This window comes from Crinia signifera, chromosome 9 (genome assembly GCF_055691185.1).
Source record: "Crinia signifera chromosome 9, ASM5569118v1, whole genome shotgun sequence".
Classification (NCBI taxonomy): domain Eukaryota; kingdom Metazoa; phylum Chordata; class Amphibia; order Anura; family Myobatrachidae; genus Crinia; species Crinia signifera.
Window position 1 is genome coordinate 118,937,460 of NC_139225.1, and position 13,831 is coordinate 118,951,290.

Sequence of the window (13,831 nt, forward strand, 5' to 3'; positions counted from 1 at the left end):
ATTAATTACACAGGTTCTGTGGCTGATTAAAAAAATACAGTTGGAATGAAGTCTGATGGCTGTTTAAAAAAATAAAAATAAAACAGTTGAAATTGAGTCTTGAAGTGAGCCAGCCACAGAACCTGTGTAACTAATATGTCTCCAGTTTTAAAGGGATGAGGTGGTAACCCTAGCTGGAGCTCTGTTCATCATACACAATACATTTTAAGTAGATAAAATACCTTGGTAAATGGGCCCTTTAATAGCCAATGTATTTTCCTGTGGATACCTTATCAGTTCTGTCAGGTATATGACATCTGAGGTCTCCTATATAAAAGGTCTCATGAGGCTTACTCAATTCAAATGACTTCCAGGTCGCCAGCAGCTGCAGACCAACCCGGTAGTGTCTACTCTTGTGTATGCTCCACAAGGGAAAAATAGCATGGTGTTATATTGCAGACCTAGACTTTAGACTTAAAGGCCCCCACACATTTGCCGCAATCTGGTGCATTCCACCAAATCTGACATCCGATGCGCCATCCCATGCGCATCGGAGTCGGATGGGCAGGCCATAAGATGGGTTGGAATCGGACCATTGTTATCAGTGGTACATTGCATCCGATCAGGTCCGTAGGTGTGTGTCTATAGGTGTGTGCCAATTAATAGCCATCCACTTATTTGAATAAGAGTTATGAAATCTCCTGCCTGCCCCCCGCTACAAAAACCGCACATTCATTTTAACATTCAACTTCCCCGGCACTTTTTACATGCGATAAATGGTACATGAGTCTTCCTGGGGAGCTGCTGGTGAAGATCAAGGAAAATTGGGTCCAACTTGTCCTTGGGACAAGTCAGCCTAGTGTATGGGGATCTTAACTTTTGCTGAGATTTTGCAGCCACCATCTCAAAGGGAAATAAAGGCTATTATCATTTGCCATATATAAGATTTGTTCCCAAATTTCATCTGGTTACCAGCTTTTTGATAAAATTGATATAATAATTTTGTAGCCAGCATGTACTGTAACATATGTTTCGGGGGTTTTCTCCCTATTACTACCCTCAGCCTTTCTCCTTAATGGTATACTTATAATTATATTTAGGGTGAAATGTAAAAGGATGAGAGATTCAGAAAGTGAGAGATTTGGTAAGAAATCTCCAGTTTTATGTCCGTAATATGTCAGTAATATGTCAGTAATATGTCCATACAGCGTCCAGATTTAGGTGTGATATCTGCAGCTGATAGGAGGGTGCACAGCATTGAGAATTAGTATAGTGTGGGATCTGCAGCTGATAGGAGGGTGCACAGCATTGAGAATTAGTATAGTGTGGGATCTGCAGCTGATAGGAGGGTGCACAGCATTGAGAATTAGTATAGTGTGGGATCTGCAGCTGATAGGAGGGTGCACAGCATTGAGAATTAGTATAGTGTGGGATCTGCAGCTGATAGGAGGGTGCACAGCATTGAGAATTAGTATAGTGTGGGATCTGCAGCTGATAGGAGGGTGCACAGCATTGAGAATTAGTATAGTGTGGGATCTGCAGCTGATAGGAGGGTGCACAGCATTGAGAGTATAAGTATAGTGTGGGATCTGCAGCTGATAGGAGGGTGCACAGCATTGAGAATTAGTATAGTGTGGGATCTGCAGCTGATACCCTGTTTCCCCGATAATAAGACCTACCCTGATAATAAGCCCTACCCTCATTTCTGGACAACGGTCCAGAATAAGCCCTACCCCTAAAATAAGCCCTAGCTAAATCCCTATTTTGCCCAGTCCCTGTGCTAAACTTCCAGCTCTGCCGCCCCCCCCCCCCCCCCCCCCCGCATGAAATGGAGGCTGCTGCAGCTCTGATGCATTGGGCATGTGACGTCATTGCGCACCTCAGGGACTGATTGGCATCTGTACACAGGCGGAAGCAGAGAGACTGAGCGGCGCCGGAAAGGCTGAGTGGCTGAAAAATGCAGAAGGAAAGGAAAGCGTCAGTTGTGCTTAAAGTATAAGGTGATTGAGGGGCATGATGTGGATAAAAGCAGGGACTGAGGGGCTAAAATAAGCCCTACCCTGAAAATAAGCCCTATGGTGTTTTTTGGACTGAAAATAAAAAATAAGACAGTGTCTTATTATCGGGGAAACACGGTAGGAGGGTGCACAGCATTGAGAATTAGTATAGTGTGGGATCTGCAGCTGATAGGAGGGTGCACAGCATTGAGAATTAGTATAGTGTGGGATCTGCAGCTGATAGGAGGGTGCACAGCATTGAGAATTAGTATAGTGTGGGATCTGCAGCTGATAGGAGGGTGCACAGCATTGAGAATTAGTATAGTGTGGGATCTGCAGCTGATAGGAGGGTGCACAGCATTGAGAGTTAGTATAGTGTGGGATCTGCAGCTGATAGGAGGGTGCACAGCATTGAGAATTAGTATAGTGTGGGATCGGGGATATGGACTAAAATGTCTAGAATTCCAAATTCAGTTATTCTGGTGCAATACATTGATGGCAGCTGTGTCTCCAAGTAATGGGATTCAAATCAAGGGTACGGATCAATAGGTCACCAGCATGTCGGTCGACAGTCATTAGGTCGACACCATTAGGTCAACCTGCATTTAGGTTGACATGCAGCAAGGTCAACTGTAGGTCAACATGGGTTAGGTCGACATAGGTTTAGGTCGACAGTCAAAAGGTCAACATGGGGTTTTTCACATTTTTTGTCCCAAATTTCGACACAGTCGACATGGACACTGAACTTAGCACCGCGTCCCCTCGCTTCGTGCCCGTGCTTCTGGCACGGTGCCTCACTATGATCAGCACACTATTTCATTCTTCCATCACGCCCTAGTGGATGCTAGGGCATGAAATACCACCTGTCGGCACAAAATAATGTGACAAACCCCATGTCAACCTTTTGATTGTCGACCTAATGACCCTGTCGACCTTCCTGCATGTCGACCTAATGACTGTGGACCAATATGCTGCTGACCCAATGACCATTTCCCCAAATCAAAGACAAATTATTCCCATTAATAATAAATGGCCCAGGAAATAGTAAAAGTCACTGATAACCTGCAATCTAACATTTGGTAGCAGCAGAAATGGGGGCTGTTGGGTTAATGCTGCTACCATGCTAACAGTCTGCATGCAATGTACCCTTTCCAGGCACATTAGATGCCCAACGATTTATCGTGTCCCCTCACAGGGAGGGAGATGTGATTGGTGAATACTAGGGGTCACTATTTATGCATCAATTATGAAAACTAGGGGATGGCCAACAAACCAATTTCCCACTCAATAATTATTGTTATAGTTTTCATTTTCTCCATTTAATCTAAAGCATTAATAATCACTAACATTCTCAACTAAAATATTTGTAACTTTTCTATATTAAAGTCATCTAAACTTTTGTATATAGAGACCCAGCAGAAACGACCAGGTCACATTTCCTAGATATGTATTTGGCAGCTGAAACAATGGCGGTTATTTAGACCTGATGGCTTCTCTGCTAATTTGCCCTGCAAAAAGTTAGCCGCTGTCCTGCCAGAGTGGAATCGCGCCCTGTGCAAAGCTGCGAATGGCTTACGGAAATATCGCAGGCCTGCAATTAGTTGCAAATCCATTCGACACTCTCTCTCCAGCACATGGTTTTTCCACGTGTGTGCACTCTGGGGCCTATTCAGACTGGAATTCTTGGGGCGGGTGGCTGACATCATGTGACGTTAGCACCCGCCCCCTTTTCGGTGATCTGCAGGCATAATAAAAGTCAGTTTAAACTGTGCGGTGGGCGGTGCTTACTTGTTTGCTATACTGCAAGTATACATAGCCTAGCGAACAGGTCTGAATCAGACCCTCCCTGAAAATGCCTGGGCACACCTGCGTTTTCCCTGACACTCCCAGAAAACAATCAGTCACCGCCCACAAACACCAACCTTCTGTCACCCACCTTGCGAACGGCTGTTATTTAATAAAAGATGCCGGATTTAATCGCAGGATGGCCTTTCGCATGCGACTGCAAGCTTTACGCATGCACAGTTGATCGATAATCATCAGGGCTGAGAATTCACAGGCGAGCTATCAGGTCTGAATAACCCCCCAATGCTTTGTGTCTATTACTGTAGCTGCCTGGAAAAGTTACACAACCAAGGGGCCGTGCTGAGTTACTGGTACACTTGGAGACAGGAAGATGGCACCTCAAATGTCCCATTAAACATGGATTCAGAAGGAATTACAGACACACACACAGCAACACAAAGCTGCCTACCCTCCTGCATTCTGCAGGAGACTCCCTGACATAGCAGAAATCTCCCTGATTTCCTGAATATTCTAGCAATCTCCCTTCATTGCACCTTACCCACATTATGCAAATGTTACATTTTGGGGTGGAAAAAGAAATCCGAGATATATTCATTCAAGTGGAATCATCAGTGGCATTGCCCTGCATTAGTTTTAAGGCAAAATTATTCTTATGGCTACATACAATTTAAATAAGGTTTCTCGTGGCCCCTTACATGGAACCACTTGGAAAACACAATACATGGACAAGCCCTGACACGTATCAGTGTATTTCATTCAACAAATACAGTAGATCTTACTGACTGCTTGGGGCTCATGTACATTTGGATGCAAGTTATTTTATGACATGCCTCTCTGATCTAGAAGCCCACGCCCACTACACTTAGAGCATACCTCCCAACTGTCCCGATAACAGCAGGGCAGTCCTACAAATTTGACACTGTCCTGCTGTCCCACCCATGGGTCGCAGTGTCCTGTGGGCGGTTAGGCAGTTTGGGGAGCCGGTGACCACGGAACAGAAGCTCACAGCATTTAGCAGTGCAGGTAGGGGAGCCAGGGGCTGCTCATTTGATTGGGGAGCGCTAGGCATCCCAGCAATATGATGAAAATGAGGGTGTAGTTCTAGGCCACACCCCTCCACACAAGTTCATGTCCAGCCGTCCCATGGCTTTGCCCCCTTTTAGGCCCGTCTGCGCATCCCAAAGACCAAAAGTTAGGAGGTATGTAATAAATGTCACCTTCACGTTCTTCCTGAGATACTTTTTTAAAAATAGGCAAGTATGACTCACATGTCAAAATTTAGGTTGGTATGCTTTCATTTTACATACTGTAACTGAATGACAGGCAGTGGCTGACTGGGAGGCAAACACAAGCAAGTGGCCCTGGCTTCTCTACCAGCACACATATCCACCCCATGCGGATGATTCTGGTTAACCTGCAAAGCTGCAAAAAAGGGTGCATTTCCATGGGATCACCCATTAAACGCTGGGCGTGACCCCTCACCGCCGCCCATCCACACTAGGTGTGAAGGGGCCGGCGAATAATCAATTTGCTGTTTAAACCACCCCCACCACCATAGCTATTTTAAAAAAAGAAATTGAACGCGCCTATGGCGCTCACATTCCAAAAAGGGAGAGTGGCCTTGCTGCAAGGGGTGTGGTTTGCAGGAAAAGACTACCTAATACCCCAGTTTTGCAACCTGCACACCAAGGGCGGTATTCAATGAGCCTGATTCGCCATGTTTTTATGGCGAATTTGTGCTGTTTGGCGAATTTTTGACTAAAACGGTGAATCACCCTATTCAATGACCAGATGGCGAATACATTTGAAGGTTTTTTTCGCCATGATTCACCGAGTAGCAATCGCTATCTTTTTATGGTGAAGTGGAATGTGAACTTTTAAAATAAAGTGTTTTGTTTTTTACATATATAGGGGGAAATTTACTAAAGGAAATTTGTAAAAAAATAGGTGTATTTGTAACCAGAAATACACTTATTTTTGACATTTACTATCCCGAAAATGTGGCAATTCGTATTCGTATTGATTGCACATCAATACGAATACGAATTGCCGTATTTTCGGGATAGTAAATGTAAAAAATAAGTGTATTTCTGGATAGAAATACACCTATTTTTTTACAAATTTCCTTTAGTAAATTTCCCCCTTGGTGTCAAAAAATCAGGAATTTTATTCTGAGGAGGGGCATGCTATTTTTATTCATGTGCTGTAAGCACATGAATATATATTTAATTTAAAAAAAAAAAAAATTTTTTTTTTTTTTTTACACAGCAGCCAGCAGGGGGCGCCGGAGCCGAGCCGCTCATTAGATATTCATATATTCACTGCACCCGATGGTTACATATGCACGATCGGGTGTAGTGAATATACCCGCTCCCCTGCTGGCACCCCCGGGGGGCAGCCTGTGCTGCCTGGCACCCGGGGAGCCCACCTCCCCCCCACATACGCTCTGGGGCAGGCAGAGAGACTTCCATCTCCCTGCCTGCCACTGTCCTCAGGCTCCCTGCGGCGTTCGCCGCAGGAGCTCATATTCGCCGGTCAGGGGCAGCGAGCCCCTGACTCGTTGAATACCGGAGCCGGCGAGGCTCCGGAACGTGGCGAATGTGCAGTGAATCCTAAACAGGATTCGCTGCACCTCGCCAGTATTCACATTGAATACCGCCCTAAGACTTTGGCCCCCACAGGAAAAAAAACTCCCTAATTCATGGCCCTTTTTTTCATTATTTTTCTTGTAGTAATAATCTTTGCATATTATGCTACACATCATAATGTTCCTTACACTTTATGCCACACACTGTAATGCCCATTACACAATATGTGCAGCGCCATTAAACATTATACCACACATGGGGTGAAATGTAATAGGATGAGAGATTCAGAAAGTGAGAGATTTGGGAAGAAATCTCCAGTGTTTTTTAAAGCGACAATCATTTACACTGCAAAATCAAACTGGTTTTGCAGTGTAAATGATTGCCGCTTTAAAAAACGGGAGATTTCTTCCCAAATCTCTCACTTTCTGAATCTCCCATCCTATTACATTTCACTCATACTGTCCATTACACATTATGCCTCAACTTAATGTCCACTGCACAATAAGCCAGACAATGGGCCTTATTCTAGCTCTCAAAGGCAAATTCCTTCTCAAATGGACAAAACCATGTGCACTGCAGGTGGAGCAGATGTAACATGCGCAGAGAGAATTAGATTTGGGTGGGGTTTTACTTCAAAGCGAGATCTATATTGCAGTGTAAAAATAAAGCAGTCAGTATTTTCCCTGCACAGAAACAAAATAACACCCAAATATAACTCTCTCTGCACAAGTTACATCTGCCCCCCTGCAGTGCACATGGTTTTGTCCATTTGAGAAGGAATTTGCCTTTGTGTGTGAACTAGAATAACCCCCAGTGTAACGCCCCTTACACACTATGCCACACACACAGTGATGCCCCATATTATGTCACACACCACAATGCCCCTTACACATTATGCCACACATTGTAATGTGCATTGCACATTATGCCACACAACGTAATGCCCTATACACATTATGCCACACACTTTAACATACATTGTAACATAGTAATTAAGGCTGAAAAAAGATGTTAGTCCATCAAGTTCAACCTATTTCACTTGTCACTACTGACTTGAGTAAGTCATATCTATAGGATTCCCGTAGTGGCTAAAAATGTATCCAGTTTTGATTTAAATTCATTTACAGTAGTTGCTGTAACCAGAATCCTCTTCTTAATTCAGTATGGAATTTATTTTCCTCAAGCCTCGGTACATGCCCGCATGTCCTAAGTATAGGCCTGTTAGTGAACAAATCATGTCCCAGTTCCATATGATTCCGAATTCTCTCTCTGAACATACTAATCATATCACCTCACAACCTCCATTTCTACAGTGAAAACATATTCAGCCTGGTTAACCAATCTGTGTATTCTTGTTATTCGAGACCTTTTACTAGCTTAGTCACCCTTCTCTGTACCTGTTCCAATTCATTTATGTCCTTTTTAAGGTGCTGTGCCCAGAACTGAACACAGTATTCTAAGTGTGGTCTTGCCAATGGCTGTAATGCCCCTTACATATTATGCCACACAAAGTAATGCAGATATTGACAGAACGTGGGGGGTTGGGGGTGTCACACAGTAAGGTAGCATTTGGGACAATATACAGAGAGGGGTTACACAATGGCTGGGACTGAACACAGAGGGGGAGTGACAACATTTGGGACAAAGCACAGAGGAAGTGTTACAGTGACAGAACATGGAGGATTTCACATGGGGGGACACACAATATGTGGGACAGAAAATGGAGGGGTCACACAGGGGTGGCATTTGTGACAGAACACAGGGAGGTGACATGATGGCTGGGAAAGAGCAGAGAGGAGGTGACATAGGGACAGAACATAGAAGGGGTGGGGGTGACACATGGTCAGATTGCAGAAGGGGAGTGACAAAGACAGAACAAAAAAGTGGGGGGACATAAGGACAAAACACAGAAGGGACAAAGGGTCAGAACACACAAAAAGACATCAGGGTGTCTGCATATCACAATTCTAAGTAGGTATTCTAATCTGCCCACTTGCACCTCAATGCCTCCCCCTGCTTGGTCACCTGAATTGCTGAGCAGCGACCACCTGGTCAGAATGTTGGGTTTCTGGCTGCCTGTCTTTGCCCATGAAGCTGCTTATTTCCTCCTGTGCACGCCATGACCGCAGCTGTAGGGACTCAGGGCTTGATGGAGGAGCATGGTTTGTCAGGCTGCAGCCAGGGGTGCCAGGAGGTGGGGGGAGCAGGTACAGTTTACCCGGGCCCGAGCTTGTCAGAGGGGCCCTGGTTTGGACACAAAGGTTTTTGGTGCGCCGGGTCTGAGTGCAAGAGCAAATACTGTATCAGTAAGGTGTGTTCCTCCAGTGAGACAGGTCACAGTTTCTAATCCTGGGTTTGACTGCTAACCAATGAGTTTGTTTCAAATTAATGTAAATAAATGTGGAGCAATATAACAAGATTGACAGAATATTTTCTAGATTTTTCTCATACTTATATAAGATGGTGTGTGTGGGGGGGGGCATCAATATTTATCTTGCCTCCATTCAACTAGGATGAACATACTCCACTGATTAAGATGTAAAGCAGCCTTAAAGGACCTTAGACAAAATGAAAATGGTCACTTCTGCTGTACGAAAACAATATGCATTTTAACGTTCCATGAGCAAGGAATTTCTGAAATGTTTCTTTAGGGACGAGATGTCCAGTCACTGAACACTATAAAAAAGTTTTACACATGTTTATTTTTAAATTAAATAATGTGGATGGAATATTTTTATAATTAAAAGTGACAAGTGATAAAGACCTGGCGATGTTGCAGAAAGCGCTTGAACCATCCAATGCAATAAGTATTCCTCTGCAAATGTACTTTAAAGGCAGGAATCTGGAGGCAAAGAACATGCTTGCCAAACATAGCAGCAACTACAATTAGATAATGAAATGTAGCAGAACAATTCCCAAGCAATTTTGTTTTAAATTGTACAAATAGAGCTGACTCTGTTAATAACAGATACCATCTGAAGAACATTTTAATTTTTTTATATTTATAACTCATGATATTACTACAAAGGCTAAACAGCCACAAGAAATTATAAAGGAGGATGTAAGATGTACTTTGGACCACCAAGGGATTGCTAAGTACACAAGTAATACTTCTACTCAAAGGCATGCCAAGTTCCCACAGACCTGTTCTACTGTACTTCCGGATCTGGGATTTGGTGGGAGAATAGATGCCTGGTTGATATTCTGCTCTGATTCTGTAAAGTCAATGGAGAATTGGTGTTCTCTTCACATTTTCCATCTACGGACACTGATGTGGTTTAGGCTACAAAGATTAGAGCAGTATACATTTTCTCTTTATTATTATTCCCTTACATTGCCTTTTAATCTGAGCATTCTCTGTTTCCAACATGTTTCTCTATGGTTCCACTTCTAAGTGATCTATGTCTAATCCTCTGAGAACACAAGTCAGGTCAAGGAATCCAGTTTTCTTGGCCAGCTCAGCTTTTCTGTGCAACTCTGCCATTGGTGGGTAGGAAGTTATGCATGGTAAGAACATCTAAATGTTACAAGCCACCTCTGGAGGGTCTTTGTTACTGCAGCCTGACATCTGTATGTGCAGTCTCACCTGTCATAATTAGGACTCTGCCTGTGTGTTTGGCTGGCCAGCTGCGATGATTAGGGAGTTTGTCCTTTCTGATTGTTTTCATTGGGAGTTGCTCCCTATATTATCCAGCCTGCCCTAAGCTCTTGCTGGTTATACTACTAGTTTAAAGTGCTATTGCCTTTCATATCTGATTAATCCTGTATTCTCTGAATCTTCTGTTTTTTTTTGCGTGTAGCTGTTATTGTATATATCCTAGTAAACCTTGCTCCTGTCTGGGTGCATATTGACCGAGCCTGTGTTATCCTGTATCCTTAACAAAAGAGTAGTCTCAACACTTGGTTGAGAAAACCAGAGCGCTAAATTCACAAGTCGCTTTCTTAAAAGCAGCTGCTAAAATAGGGGATGGTCACGCCCCTGAAGGTGCAGAAAAAAACAGAGAAAATGAAGTAGCGTTTAAATGATAGAGAGGGTGAATCAATTAAGTAAAAACAGTTAAATTTTAATAAGATGTAATTAACAATATACACCTAGAATTTCATCATTAAAAAATGCAGCAGGGGTTTCCTGATCCTGTGAAGATTGAAAATGAAGCAATGTATATAACCTGCACTGTCCACTTTAGCAGCAATCCCAGTCTTGGCTGGAGTCCACATGGCAATGTTATCCTGGAAGCTGTCTGAGGGAGTAGCTATTAGATGACTGGGTACTCTTTACCTAGCACGGCGCCCACGATTTTGATCGTGGGCATCGCAGGTAAAAAAATCGCGGGCATTGAATGCACTAAAAATCGGGTGTGACGCGACCGACGCGATGCCCGCGATTTCCCATAGGGAACAATGTTAAATGTCTCAATTGACCCGATTTTCATGTTCAATGCCTTAATTGACCCGATTTTTCCATAAGAAACAATGTTAAATGGGCCACAGAGGCCAAATAGCCACCCTGAAGTGTGAAATGGCCCCCACAATTGTTAACGCCACCCCACGATCAACGTCAACCCGAAGCGTGGCGAGCACAGCGAGCCCGCGAGGGGCGGCGGTACGCGTCCTACGACCTTTTCATACCCCCACTATCCACGTCGGCGTGGAGTTGAGAATAGAATAGTGTGGCAAGCGCAGCGAGCCACCGAGCCCGAAGCGTGGCGAGCGCAACGAGCCCCGCGAGGGGACGCGGATACCTTCACAGGTAAACGCGTCCCTTCGCGGGCTTCACAGGTATCCGCATCCCCTCGCGGGGCTCGCTGCGCTCGCCACGCTTCGGGCTCGCTGCGCTCGCCACACTATTCTATTCTCAACTCCACGCCGACATGGATAGTGGGGGTATGAAAAGGTCGTAGGACGCGTACCGCCGCCCCTCGCGGGCTCGCTGCGCTCGCCACGCTTCGGGTTCACGTTGATCGTGGGGTGGCGTTAACAATTGTGGGGGCCATTTCACACTTCAGGGTGCCTATTTGGCCTCTGTGGGCCATTTAACATTGTTTCCTATGGAAAAATAGGGTCAATTGAGGCATTGAACAGGAAAATTGGGTCAATTGAGACATTTAACATTGTTCCCTATGGGAAATCGCGGGCATCGCTCACAGCGCCAGTGTTCCCTGGTGCAGAACACTGGTGACCAGCGAGATTGATGGACACTGCCCATCAATCTCGGCCAGCGACATGGACGCGCATTGCTGTCGCTATAGCCCCTACACACCCACCGATGTAGGAGCATTTTCTAAGCAACTTTGCCAAACTAAGCAAAGTCTCATAGTAAATGCCTTAATATCGGCATGTGTGTAGGCCCTATTAGAAATGTTTTATTTTATTATTATTAATAATACACTCTACTCCTAGGTGAATTTTTTGTTAAAGATGGGGACGGGGTAATCTTGTTGTGTGTGCTATCATTATATATATATAATTTCTGCACGAGGATCAATATTACAACCTATAGCCCAATTTTTGGACTTCTTTTTGAAGCCCTTTGTAATTACGGAAAAAAGCTACCTCTGTGATACCGGTCATTTTCTTAAAGATATTGAACGACTATGTGATATCCCCGAAACATGTAAACTTGCATCTCTTGATGTTAGTTCTTCATAGTTCTACACGATATGGGGATTCAAGCTGTTGAAGAAAAATGCTGAAGGGACCCTATAGCGGCCCCCCGATTGGATTTATGATGGAGTTACTTGGTATGGTACTCCGTAATTGCCTTTTCTTATATCAGGGTGACTATTATGTCCAGTTATCGGGGACCGCTATGGGGTCGAATTTAGCTCCAGCTTAGTCTAATATTTTTTTGTAAAAAAATATGAAAATGAACACATTCTGTCAAAATATGAAACCCAACAGGTTGGCTGCTCAAGTGCCTCGGGTGTACGACCTGCGGGGCCCTGATTACTGGTAGGTCATTTAATCATCCACATAGCGGCAAGAAAATTGCATTACGCCATCGCTTATCGTGCCTGATGGATCAAGTTATTTACTTTCTGAAGTGTCCATGTAGATACCTATATGTTGGAAAGACAATTAGAACTTTTCGTGAGAGGGTATCACAACATAGATCCTCTATCAGATTGGCATATAAAACGGGCAAGTTCGACAAACCTGTGGCGGTTCATTTTGTAAAACAGAATCATCAGATATCATCTCTACAATATATGATTATTGATTGGGAACCTCCATCTGAGAGAGGGGGTGACCGTGGGCGAGCACTCCTACAGAGAGAGGCCCGGTGGATACAGTGGCACCAAAAGGCCTTAATGAAAGTAGTTCACTTTCAGTATTTTTATAATGTGATATATGGTAGATTTTCCTGGGTATACCAAACGGCAACACATTAACTAATAAGAATATTTTCCTCATGTCTAATCTTTTTAAATAAATATTTTTTTGCATTATATTTATGTTTTTTGTAAAATATGTGCCTGGTTGCAGGGGTTAACAAAAATATTCCCCTTTTTTTCTGGAGGGTATATGGTGCATGAGAATATGACCACAACAAACAGTATGTTGTAGTGAGTATATAAATTTACATAGTCCACTGACAGTGGAATTTAAAACCTTTAGAGTAACAGTGGCTGTCTTGTTTCTACACTCAGACTGTAAACACCGATTTAACTAAAGGAGGCGCTGTGGCTCCCCCCCCGTAGGACGCTTTAATTGAGAACAATGATGTGGCACGTGACCTGTAACTAAACGTCACTGCTGCATAGTAAACCCAAGCGTAGTAGCAATCAGTATGTGGCGAGAAACGTGACCGAAGTTTAGTCACGTGTCAGCAAGACATAGGCGGAAATAGAATTTGCGATCCAAGAGTCGCGCTATGCGTTCCACAGACAGGAACAAATACGGAAGTTTGCTTGTAATACACACGCCGCACCCACACGTGCGGAATAGCGTTTACCTGACTGTGTCACCGTGAGGTAAGTACTGTCTGCTACCCTGTTGGTGGGTCTTCTCATCCACCTTATATGGACCTTATACCTGTATTTGAAGATTGTTTGCACAATGTATGATTTGTGAAGGAGTGATGAATTATGACACACTGATTTAATAAATATGACTTTTATGGTAATATAATGAATATATAGAGACGTGCTTTGTTTAATACATATTTTTTTAATACATATTTTTTGTATTTTTGTACATATTACAATAGGTGCTTGTCTATATGATGTATACACTGATGGCTGTCTACATGTATTGAAAAAGGCTCAATCAGGAGCCGAAACGTTGACCAGTGATGTGGCAGCGTGACTAAATAAAGAAGCAAATGTGAAATCTATTTACAGTCTGGAGAGTGGCCTCTTACTTCACTGTACCCACGTGTATATTTGTTTGTGTTTTTTTTTATGTATTTATTTGTATTAACAGCATATGCCCACCCCTGCCCTGACACAAACACCATTA

General features: G+C 43.7%; 1 long non-coding RNA gene across 9 annotated transcripts in view; it reads left to right on the forward strand.

The window, feature by feature from the left end:
* Positions 1-13,831, forward strand: part of LOC146035889 (uncharacterized) — a 45,234-nt gene that overhangs the window by 13,068 nt on the left and 18,335 nt on the right. For 7 of the 9 annotated variants that reach the window (XR_014460739.1, XR_014460745.1, XR_014460744.1 and 4 more), the window contains exon 4: positions 13,581-13,706. The exons of the other annotated variants lie outside the window; for them this stretch is intronic. This is a non-coding gene — a long non-coding RNA (uncharacterized LOC146035889). Of the gene's footprint in view, positions 1-13,580; positions 13,707-13,831 lie in introns of those variants that run through there. 9 annotated transcript variants of the gene reach the window in all.